This window comes from Poecilia latipinna, unplaced genomic scaffold (genome assembly GCF_001443285.1).
Source record: "Poecilia latipinna isolate Pla-1442-1.1 unplaced genomic scaffold, P_latipinna-1.0 Scaffold261, whole genome shotgun sequence".
Taxonomy (NCBI): domain Eukaryota; kingdom Metazoa; phylum Chordata; class Actinopteri; order Cyprinodontiformes; family Poeciliidae; genus Poecilia; species Poecilia latipinna.
The window spans coordinates 161,194-172,171 of NW_015112877.1; the positions used below are offsets into that span (position 1 = coordinate 161,194).

General features: G+C 43.8%; 1 protein-coding gene across 1 annotated transcript in view; it reads left to right on the forward strand.

Annotated features, from left to right (window-relative positions):
• The first annotated feature begins 7,522 nt into the window (after positions 1 to 7,522).
• Positions 7,523 to 10,978, forward strand: part of rreb1a (ras responsive element binding protein 1a) — a 32,824-nt gene continuing 29,368 nt past the window's right edge. The window contains exon 1 of the mRNA XM_015033211.1: positions 7,523 to 7,652. The gene's annotated coding sequence lies outside the window, so the exon portion shown is untranslated. The remainder of the gene's footprint in view (positions 7,653 to 10,978) is intronic.

The window sequence follows — 10,978 nt, forward strand, 5'->3', positions numbered from 1 at the left end:
CTGTGGTTCCATGTTGGGACCGGTACCAGAGTTCCCCTCACCATCTGCTGTGGTCCAGGCGTTAGCCACGCCCCTGTTTATCCCCCACCTGTCCTGATCTCTCCATGTTTCTGATGCATCGGCCTCTGCTGGTTGTCAGTTAAACTTTTTCCCGCCCTGACGGTGATTCAGTTCCTCCAGCTTCAGTTTCGTGCGATTCCTGCAGTCGAGCAGAAGTGGCACGGTGAGTTTCGGTCTGTGGTGGGTGAGCGCGTCGCCCCGAGGCCCGGCCGCGTGCCGCGACACGCAGCAGCTCCTCTGGACTCACCAACACTCAGTCAGCCTGAACCGCCGGTGATGAAAGAGTTTATCCTGCAGAGTCACACCCAGCCTGCTGCTTTCTGTAAACTCCAGAAGAAATCAGTCTCCAAACGATCCTGCTGCTTCGCTTCACATCACAACACCCGACTTACTGCAGCAAACAGAACCGATCCGGCCGGGCCGGGCCGCACATCTGTAGAACCAGAAAAGTTCCTGTCAAAAATTAACAGCAATAATTTGGGTTATTTAGCCTGAAAACATGGTTCATATTTACACCGTGTTACAAAGTTACAGTTTAACTAGATATTTAAGGTAAATGTAGATAAACATTTAGTTTACAAACTGAATATTTAGTCAGAAGCTAAATATTTAGTTTTCAAGCTAAACAAACTAAATATTTAAAGGAATTTTAATTAAATCATACCAACTTGTAATTAACTAGTTAAATAAAATGTGCAGTTAGTTAGCAACATAAATGGAGCCAAATGTTTTGCTGCATATTTAGTTATCCAGGTAAATACCTAACTATTTTGTTAACTTGTTAAATAAGCTAAACATTTAGCTTAATGTTTAGCTACATATTTAGTTTGAAGCTGTGACGTTTACTTTGACTATGCCTGTGTAAACTGGGCTTCCTGTCGGGTCGCTGCTGTTGGTTTCTGCCAGGCTGTTCAAACGGCTGCTGTGCCGTTATGGATGTGGCCAGCTGTTTGAGAGAACAGGCGGGATTTCCCTCCCCGTGTGTGTGTGTGTGTGCAGCAGCTGCCGAGTGTGTGTGAGCAGACGATGAATGCATCGCTTGTTGAGCAGAGACAACTGCAGCAGGAGGAGGAGTGTTGGAGTCCTCTCAGGATGGATGGAGAGCAGAGGAGGACGATCCGTCTGAACCGCAGCAACAAGCAGGAGCAAAACCTGGGAGACGAACAGCAGCTGGTCGACGAGTCGGCAGATCCAATCAAAAAGTGATAGATCATTATTGATCAGCAGAACCAGCTGAAAACGTTTGGCTCAGCAGGCGTCAGAACAACAGAAATATGAAATAATCTGCTCAGGATGATGTGATGAGTTAACTTTTCCCTGATCTGTGGCTGAAGGCAGCCAGGTTAGCATCTGTTAGCGCTGGATGAATAGCAGTCTGAGAGGTCAGAGGTCGCTGCTGTCTCTGACACCTGTCTGCGCACGTGTGTGTGTGTGTGTGTGTGTAAAACAGCTGCTCCCCATGTTACTCCTCTCCTCTTCCTCCTCCTCTTCCTCCATATCTGTAATTACAGAAGAAACCTGGACAGAGGAAGAGGAGGAGCACTGAGATGTGATGAAGAACGTCCAGTTTGTCCCTCTGTGTGTTTTCATAACGGGAGGTTGAGTGTGTGTGTGTCTGTGTGTGTGTGTGTGTGTGTGTGTGTGTGTACTCTGCGTAATGAATCTTTAACATCAGATTAAAAGCAGAAAATAAATTTGAACTCGGCTGATTCAGATGAAACGATGAAATGATTTCTGGAGTTCTCCATCCGCACCGATCAGCTTCTACCGGCAACGACCGATTTTCCTGTTAATCAGAGAAACTCACATCAGGATCCTGATTAATTATTATTAACCCTCAATGGCATGACTTTTTGTTTTTTTGGGGAAAAAATATTTTCCTGCATTCTTTGGGAGCTTGTTGGTTCCTAATTACATATCAATCATAAAATCGGACCCTGACATCTCCCGGAACCGGATTTGGGTTTGTTGCCTCAGGGCAACATTGCGCTACAAGGGGTCTAAAACGGCAAGTTTTCTACAGTGATTATGAGAAATGAAATACAAATCAAACAAAAACTATATTCATAAAAAAGCGACCAGATTCACATCAGTGACAGGACTTAGGGCTGCAGGTTCTTTTTATAAGAGTTTGTAGATCTGATTTTTTGTTAGAATTTGAGCCAAGCAAAGGACAACATTTCCATCAGCTCCCATATCTGGTAGATTTGGTGGTGGTGCGGTTCGCCCTGTGTAGGTTGTAAGGAACACCATCTGAACCAGCCATATGAAGTTCCCTCAAGACCCGTATATTTGGGTTTAGCAGGTATTGCTTCAGTCTTTGCCTGCTTTGGAATAAGTACATTAGTTCATTGATGACCAGCTCTTCACCCTTTGGGACTGAAGTCAGTTTTGAGGATAAACAAACAATGAAATAATGGTTGTACAGTGGATCCTCATGTTTTCATCAGGAATAACGCCGACTTATGAACCATGCACCTTTTGTCCATGAAATGACCTTGCATCTATCTCCTGTTGCTGTTAGTCAATAATAAAGTAAAAAAATTGGCTGTGATAATTATTTTGTAATCAATTGAATATTATCACATTAGAATAATATGGTCTGAGCAAAAGGGCCCTAAATGCACAATGTTGCCCTGAGGCAACAAACAAAAAAACACAGTTTTAGCATATAAATTATTAAAAAAAATCGTCTTGAAATGATCTATAATGTTTCTTTACATACTCACAGATATTAAAATATTTTTAGTTAGAGTGACCCAAATTTAAACATGAAGAAAAGGGATATGTAACTTACAAGTAGGAGGCAAGGTGTAGCATGCACCTCTGCTTCATAAAAAGGACTGTTCTTCTTCTAAGTAAAAGGTCACATGAACCTCAATACCTCTTTTATTTGGACAAAAATATGTCTAGAGGTATTTTAAATCATTCCCACCAAAAAATAAAATAAAGGAGCAACGTGAGGTACAGAAATGTGGTTTGTTGCCTGAGAGCAACGGTATGCCATAGAGGGTTAATGACCACAGACAGAACCATGTTCATCTGGTTCCACGTCACATAACCTTCAGTTTCACAGAACTTCTCTTATTTTTGCTAATTTAGCAGCAAATATCCACCAGAAACGTTTAAACTTCTGAACAAACCAAAGATTGCAGCAGCTTTAGTGACCAAGTTTCCCTCTGAAGAAGGAAAGCATCAATATTTCTGTTGGTTCTTATAAATCAACAGTTTCCAGGTTTCTGTGACAGTTAAATATTTTAATGTACATTACAATATTTAACACTAAAATATTTAACTGTCATGTGACAAACAGAAAGAGATGAAAAATAACCAAAGTAAATAAAAACAAAGCTTTAGAAAACATGAAAAATGAGAAAATGAATCAATAAATAGATCAGGATAAAGCAGTTATGAGATTTATGGCCACCTGACCGGACCGGACCAGACCGGTTCCTGCAGAGGAACTGGAGATGGTTTCATATTTATGATGAAACCATCAATGAGGTTCATTTTATTCCAGGGTGACCTCTGAGCCCAGAGGTCAGAGGTCACCGATAGGAGATGATCCGTAATGAGGAAACCTGCTGACTGAAGCGGTTTCTGGAGGAAGCGGCCATCTTTACCGGTTTGGCCCGATTCGTTTTGGGCTTATTAAAGATTTTCTCATCATCAGCTGATGAGAAAATCTGCAGCGTTTAAGTTTCTGTTCGCTCAGGAGCCGGTCGCAGCGACAGGAAGTGGCAGCGCCGCGTCACGCTGGGCCAGCTGACCCTGGGTCTGAACAGAACCGGTACCCTGGGTCTGAACAGGACCGGGCCGGGGGCGGCCGGGTCCTCTGGCCCATCAGCCTCAGCTTGCGGGCAGCCGGCCAATCAGCGTAGAGTTTGCTGGGAGCGGCTCGTCTGGTCTGACTGGATTCTGAAGACGTTTGCTTCTTTCTCAGGCTTTCCGTCTTCTCGTCTCACTTCCTGTTTTGTGTCGCCGTTAGCAACCGCTCCCTCTCATTCCTCCTGTCGCTCGCCCCTCCATCCTGCTGGGATTGTGAAACTTCCTGAGTGTCTGAAGCATCTCTGATGTTTAAAGTGGAGGCTGGAGCTCCTGCTGCTCCTCTGAGCTTTCCCCAGTTTTCTCTCCTCACTTGGCTCAGGTGCTGCTCCTCTTCCTCCTCCTCCTCCTCCTCTTCCTCTCTGCCTCCCTCTGCACTTGTCCATGCCTGTCACCAGAAGCGGAGCAGCATTCTTCGGCGCACACATTCCTGCTCTCGCTCTGCGGGTTATTTTTACCGCCGGTGTGCTGCTGCTGCTGCTGGCGGCCCGCTGCAAGCATCACTTCATCCAGCTGCACTCTGCCCATCACAGCTCTGGTTTTCTCCCAGTCGGCCCAGTTACAGTGTAACAGGCTAACCAGGACACCGTGTGAACGTCTCGGCTGGCTAATGTTTCATGCCTCGTCACTCAGTGTGGTTAGAGGAAAACAGGCTGTTCCTGTTCGGCAGCAGAGAAAGAATTTAATTCACTTTTATGACATTTTGCTTCAGAAAAGCTGCTAATAACCATGATGCTAATATCATTAACACTGAAAAAAAACTTTTTTGTTTTATTTGCTACATCTACATCTTAGGCCTTAAAAAGTTTTTTTGCATGTTGTTTAAAAGCACCATGTAAAGCAGGTCAGCATAAAAGCTGTTAGCTTATAAACATATTTAAACTAACTTGCAATACTTTTTATAAAGTTTATCTAATCATTAAAATGAAAATAACTATTTTTCAGCATTATCATCAGTCTGAGTGCATACATCAAAATAAAACTTTAATTGGTTTCCTTTTGACATTTAGAGGAAATGCTACATGTTAGCACTGCAAACCGTTAGCATGCTTAAGATAATCTCAACATGTTTTTTAAGGTTTTTTTTTTCTGGCAAGCTAATCCAAGCTAAGCAGCTAATGCTAACATGTAACTGTGATTTTTATTTTGAATAAATACATTTGTTTCCTTTTAACATTTTAATTTTGATGGATACTTTTTCTGTTGATGGAAGTGGAGGCTGAAGCTTAGCATGACTCAACAGAAATGTATATCTGAAATTCAAGATTTATCAAACTTTATGGAGATTTTATAACTCATAGCAGCATAAAGCCTGATATGTGTCGTCTTTGTCAATGTTATCTGACTGATTATAAATCATTAACCTTTGTTGAAGCGTTTAGCTGCTAACAATGCCTCTGACTGTAGCAGAACAAAGCTAACGCCAGTTAGCGGGCTAGCTCATTAGCTGCAGGCTTATCGGTGGACTTTGTGGCGGCGGGGGGGACATGGTGATAAATCCTGGGTTAGGTGGGAGCCGCAGCGCCTCCCTGTATCAGCTTACACCTCCTTTATCTCCAACAATACTTGGCTCATTAACAGATCCTCCTCTGAACAGTAATTTGGCTCCAGAGTTTTTATCGTCTGAAACCGTTAGCTGCATGGAAACCACAGTTCTGTTGCTGTGGTTCGTAACTAATAGAGCTTTAAGGCTGCTTTATTTTGGAACATCATTTCTGTCAGTTATTATTGGTCAAATCAAAGCTGGGATTTGACTGGGTGTGTGTTTTCTATGCATGCGTTCCTCTGCATGCACATCCTCAGATTATCTGCAGTTTTACTCCCAGTTGCTCCTGATCGGTGATGCAGACGAGACGCTTTCTTTCCTCCTCACCTCCATCCTCAGTCGCCTCCTAATTAGCCTTACCAACCCTATAAGCTCTTAATCTTTTCTTCTGTCTCCATCCCCCTCTCCTCTTCTTCCTCTTCATCATCCCTCCATCCATAAATACGTGGCTGAGCCCTGCAGCCTGTTGCTTCCCTTTTATCTGCCCATCTTTCTGTCTTATCTTGTGTTTTCGTTGAGTTTCCTCACTTTGTGCTGCCTGACAGCAGCAGATTATCCTCTTTGTGCCGTGCGGCTAAGCCTCCATTTGCAGCAGACACGGCCTTTGTTTCCTCCAGCATCCTCTTCCTCCTCTGCTGGATGTTCTTATTTTGACTCGTCCTTTGGATCCGCTGCTGTCCAGCTGTCATTATTGTATCAAACGGTCCCTACAGACGCACAGGGTGTCCTTGTTTTCTGACTTTGGCCTACATAATGCAGATACCAGGTATCTGTTGGCTTCCCATCATGCATCGGGCCGCAGCGGGCCTGCATGGCGCTCCCGTTGGCGTTATCAGGCAGTGGTGATTACATCAGCAGGCTGACCTCTGACCTTCAGACATTTGGAGCTACGTGTGTTCAGTTTAACTGTTGATGCCTCAGAGCTGCTGCAGGCTGATTACAAACTGTCTGCTGCTTTCTGTCCATGATGCTAAAACAACTTCCTGTTTGTCACTTCCTGTTCTGGTGTGGCATCATTATGTTTACATGTTGGTCAACATCCCAGATCTGATTGCAAAGAAACAGAGTTTAAATAGACAAACTGGTGCTACAAATCTTCAGAATGAAAACAGTTTTTCATATTAATATTAATATTAATTAATATTAATTTCCAGGTCCAGAACCGGAAACCGGGTCGGTCGGTCGGTACTGAATGTTTTTATGAGATCTGATGAGAGAAAATATCAGTTTCTGTTACTATTTTTACATTCATTTTATAATAAAAATAAATCAACAAAACTCTGATTTCAGCTTCTCAACGTCAAAAAAAGTCTTTGACTAAAACAAAAAGTAAACATTTAGTCATTTTAGTTCTAATTGGATTTTAAACTAAGTATCCAGATGTTAACGAGTTTATTAATGTTGGGGTTGTTTTTATTTATTAATGTTTTAGATTTATTGTGGATTTGTGACGTCTGAACATGTTTCTGTTAAATGTTCAGAACAAGTTTGATTCATCTTCCTGAATGTTAAGAAAAAGGTTTTCTGTTATTTGATGTTTTTGGTTGTTGTTTACTTCCTGTGACTGTTTCCTGTTGTTTCCTGTTGTCCCCTTTTGTTCCCCGTTGTTCCCTGTTGTTCCCCATTGTTCCCCTTGTTCCCTGTTGTTCCCCGTTGTTCCCTTTTGTTCCCCGTTATTCCCTGTTGTTCCCTTTTGTTCCCCGTTGTTCCTGTTGTTCCCTGTTTTTTCCTGTTGTTCCCTTTTGTTCCCCTTGTTCCCTGTTGTTCCCCGTTGTTTCCTGTTGTTCCCTTTTGTTCCCCGTTATTCCCTGTTGTTCCCCGATGTTCCGTGTTGTTCCCCGTTGTTTCCTGTTGTTCCCTTTTGTTCCCTGTTGTTCCCTTTTGTTCCCTGTTGTTCCCTGTTGTTTCCTGTTGTTCCCTTTTGTTCCCTGTTGTTCCCCGTTGTTTCCTGTTGTTCCCTTTTGTTCCACGTTATTCCCTGTTTTTCCCTGTTGTTCCCTTTTATTCCCTGTTGTTCCCTGTTGTTCCCCGTTGTTCCCTGTTGTGTGTGCAGGTGTGTGTTACTGTACTGTAGGTGTGTCTCTGTTACTGACGTGTCTCTGTTTCCCCCCCGCAGTGTGAACGCTCCTTCAGACTCAAACACAACAAACCCCGCCCCCTTCCGCCCCGCCCTTGAGACTCGGAACGATCGAGCGAGTGTTTGATTAACGAAAAAGAACGGGTAAATATGCTCCTCCCTCTCATCCCTCCGTCCATTGCTGACCTCTGACCCCTGCTCCTCTCTGTCTATCCACCCGTAAAGCTCCCCGCCTCCTTCCTGTCAGATTTCTCTCTGAAATGATGGAAGTTTGTTTCTGTTTCTCATCACGGTGCTCGTTGGGCTCTGTCTACTTCCTGGATGTCTCTGTTTCCTCAGCTGCAGCTTCCTGCCTCACTTCTTGTTTATAGATGCAGCCAGAGGTCATCCGGGGTCATCCAGGGAGACCTGTTGACCCTTCCAGGGGTCAGCAAATATTAGCTTCAGGCAAATATCAGGATTTTACTTCAAACATGGAGAAAGGAACATGAAGTTGAGTTTCAGACATTTTTCCTGGTCGCATTCTTAGAAAATGCAACCAGGAAAAATATAATTTTAATTTACCTGCTGAGATCCCACTGATGGATCCCACTGATGGATCCCACTGATGGATCCCACTGATAAACAGTTATATTTAACACCATGTAACATACATAATAGTCAGTTTACATAAAATAAATTAACCAATCTAAGCTGTTTATTCAGCGTTTATTAATATAAATGTTCCCTAGATTCCTTTACACCAGTCCTATTTATTATAAACAATAAAAACTGCAGTGAGTAATTTCCAGACCATCAAACTGTCCCCAGCCTGCTGCCGTAGATGAGATAAACGGCTCACAGAGATGGATAAACCTGTGTGTCTGGGAGGAGAAGAACCTGCCTCCTGATTGGCTGGGAGCTGGCAGATCGCTCCACTCTGAGAGGAGCTCTCTGATTGGCTGAGGTCCTTCCCTCCCCCCGCCCCTGCTGCGGTATGCCGTACAGTGGAGCTAACACACGGCTGATGCTATCGCAACACTTTATCATGGCGGTTCTAAACTCCACTTTGCTCCACCGCAAACACAGCAGTCAATGTGTAACCGAGGCGGGGAGGGGGGTGACAGAAATAAAAGATGGAGGCAGGAGAGGAGGGAAGCTGGTGTCTGTCAGTCTGAGACGCAGAGGAACCGAGGAGCAGAATCTGCCAGCTCGGTTTCATAAGAGACGGGTAACAAGTTTGGGCAAAGTCCTGCAGGGAGACAGGAGTGGAGGATGGGTGATGGCAGCTGAGTGTTACATGGAGGCCTAGGAGGTTCGGGGCGGGCGGGGGGTCAGCGGGAAGGTCCATCAATCTCTCTCGCACATGAGGGAAGCAGCGAAGCGCTCTCTGGTGACTCCCGAGAGTGTCAGCTTCCTGTTGCGGTCGAGAGTTTGAGAAACAGAAAGAGATAAGGAGAGATGTTCTTTCAGTTTCTGCGACTGGATTCAAAGACAGCGGCAGCATCGCTTCTTACGACGCGGCCGGTTGTAGCTTTCTAAATTTAGCTTAAAAACACTGTCAGTTATTTAAGCCGACAGCCTCGCTGCAGTAAATGTGCCAAATATTGGAGATTCGTCACAGTAATGACCTGCTGCTGTTCAACACGAGGCTGAAATGCGTTTGATTTGGTTCCTGTTGTACAATCAGACTTTAACAGACGGTTAGTGTTGAGGTGGGAGAAATCCGACAAAGTTAGCTTCAAGTATTATATTAATATAAAATGCATCATGGTTTAGTGTAACAATTAACACATAAGCACAGTATTAAAATGAACAAATTGTCTATACTTCAAAGCATCACAATTTAGTTAATTAGTAATAGCTGTTTTCTGGTTTTAATCTAGTTTTTGTTTCTTTTGAAGCTTATTTGATGTGAATTCATAAACTTAGTGTTATTTTTTTGTTAGAAATAGTAAATTTATCCTGTGGTCTGGTAGCATTATATCCATAACTTTTGTTTACAACCACCTGTTAGCTATGCTGAAAGGCTAGTTATCATATTTTTAGCATCAGTGTCTCAGTGAAATGCAGATATATGATGAATAAAATGTTTTTCAGTCCAGGACAAAGTGTTCCTGTAAAAAATATGAAAGTATTCTTTATTTTCTATTAGACTGGGACTAATGGGCTGAAGATTTATGTTCCTAATAAACATGGAGAGAGATTCAAATTCACGGCTAATCTCTGGAGAGAGAAAACAAAACCTCAGATTTAGAAAGTTGTTTTTTCTTCGTTGATCCTGACTTTAAATCAGATATATTCATCATAAGCGGTAATAAACCGCGGCAGTGCAGAGTTCTGGTGGCGGACGTGTTTCTATGGCTGTATAAATCTGGAGCGGTGGGAGTTTGTGTTTGATTCCCAGGTCGTATCTGCCGATCCGAAACAAAGTGATAGATGTTCAGATGAGGACAGAGAGACAGTTAGACTGAGGTAATAAATAGCCAACATATGGTGAGTGGATCCTGTCCTCCCCCCTCTCCTCGATCTGTCTCACCATACATCCCTCCATCGCTCCGCTCGCACTCTGCCAAGCGCTGTTAACCGACACCAGATATCCCACCTCGCTGCAGCCGCGATGTAAAAGCAGACGGAGGGAGTTAAAATAAAAGACTGCAGCAGCATGAATTTACTGGGCTGAGAGAGCCAGGCAGGCAGCTCACAGCCAATCACACGGCTGCTTTTATTTCTGTCGAACTCTCAGAGACGACCTGGGCGAATCAAGAGGCTGCAGAGGATTTATAGGCTTTCCTCCCCCTCCTCAGCTCTCCATCCTTCCTTCCATCTCTCCGTCATCCCTCCATCCCGTCTGTCACAGAGTTACATCCTCACACAGGTGCCTGTCAGCAGGAGGCGGGACAGGAAGCCTTCGCCCTCAGTTTGGGCTGCAGGCGCCGTTTCCAGATGCTCTGCTTCATTTTCACAGACTGAAACGTCACCAATCAGCTAGATTAACTCTTCTGATCACTTTCTTTGAAACATCAGCTCCAATAATTCATATTTGTGCTGAAATATTAAAATATTTTTGTATCTCTTTTGTAGGATTTATTTAAATAAACTTGTCAAACTCTTCCCTTTAGTTGTGTTTCAGCCTCTGGAAAGTGGATCAGAAACTGGATTATTAATAACAATAATAATTCAACAGTTCATGTTTAACCGGCCTGTTATTACTGGATTATAAAACCCAGAACCTTACTTGGTTCTGAAAGGGTTAACGGTCAGATCGGACCGCCCACTTTATCACTTTCCCTAAAATGTCTGGACCCGGCCCGGAGCCGAGTCCGACTGACACAGATCGCTCCTTTTACTCGCCGCCTCGCTCGCTGTGACCTTTTTCCAGCTTTTGCAGGGATGTGCAGGAATGTTGGAGCGTCAGCGCTCTGTGTGTGTGTGTGTGTGTGTGTGTGTGTGCGTGCGTGCATTTGTAATACCTTGTGGGGACGATTTTC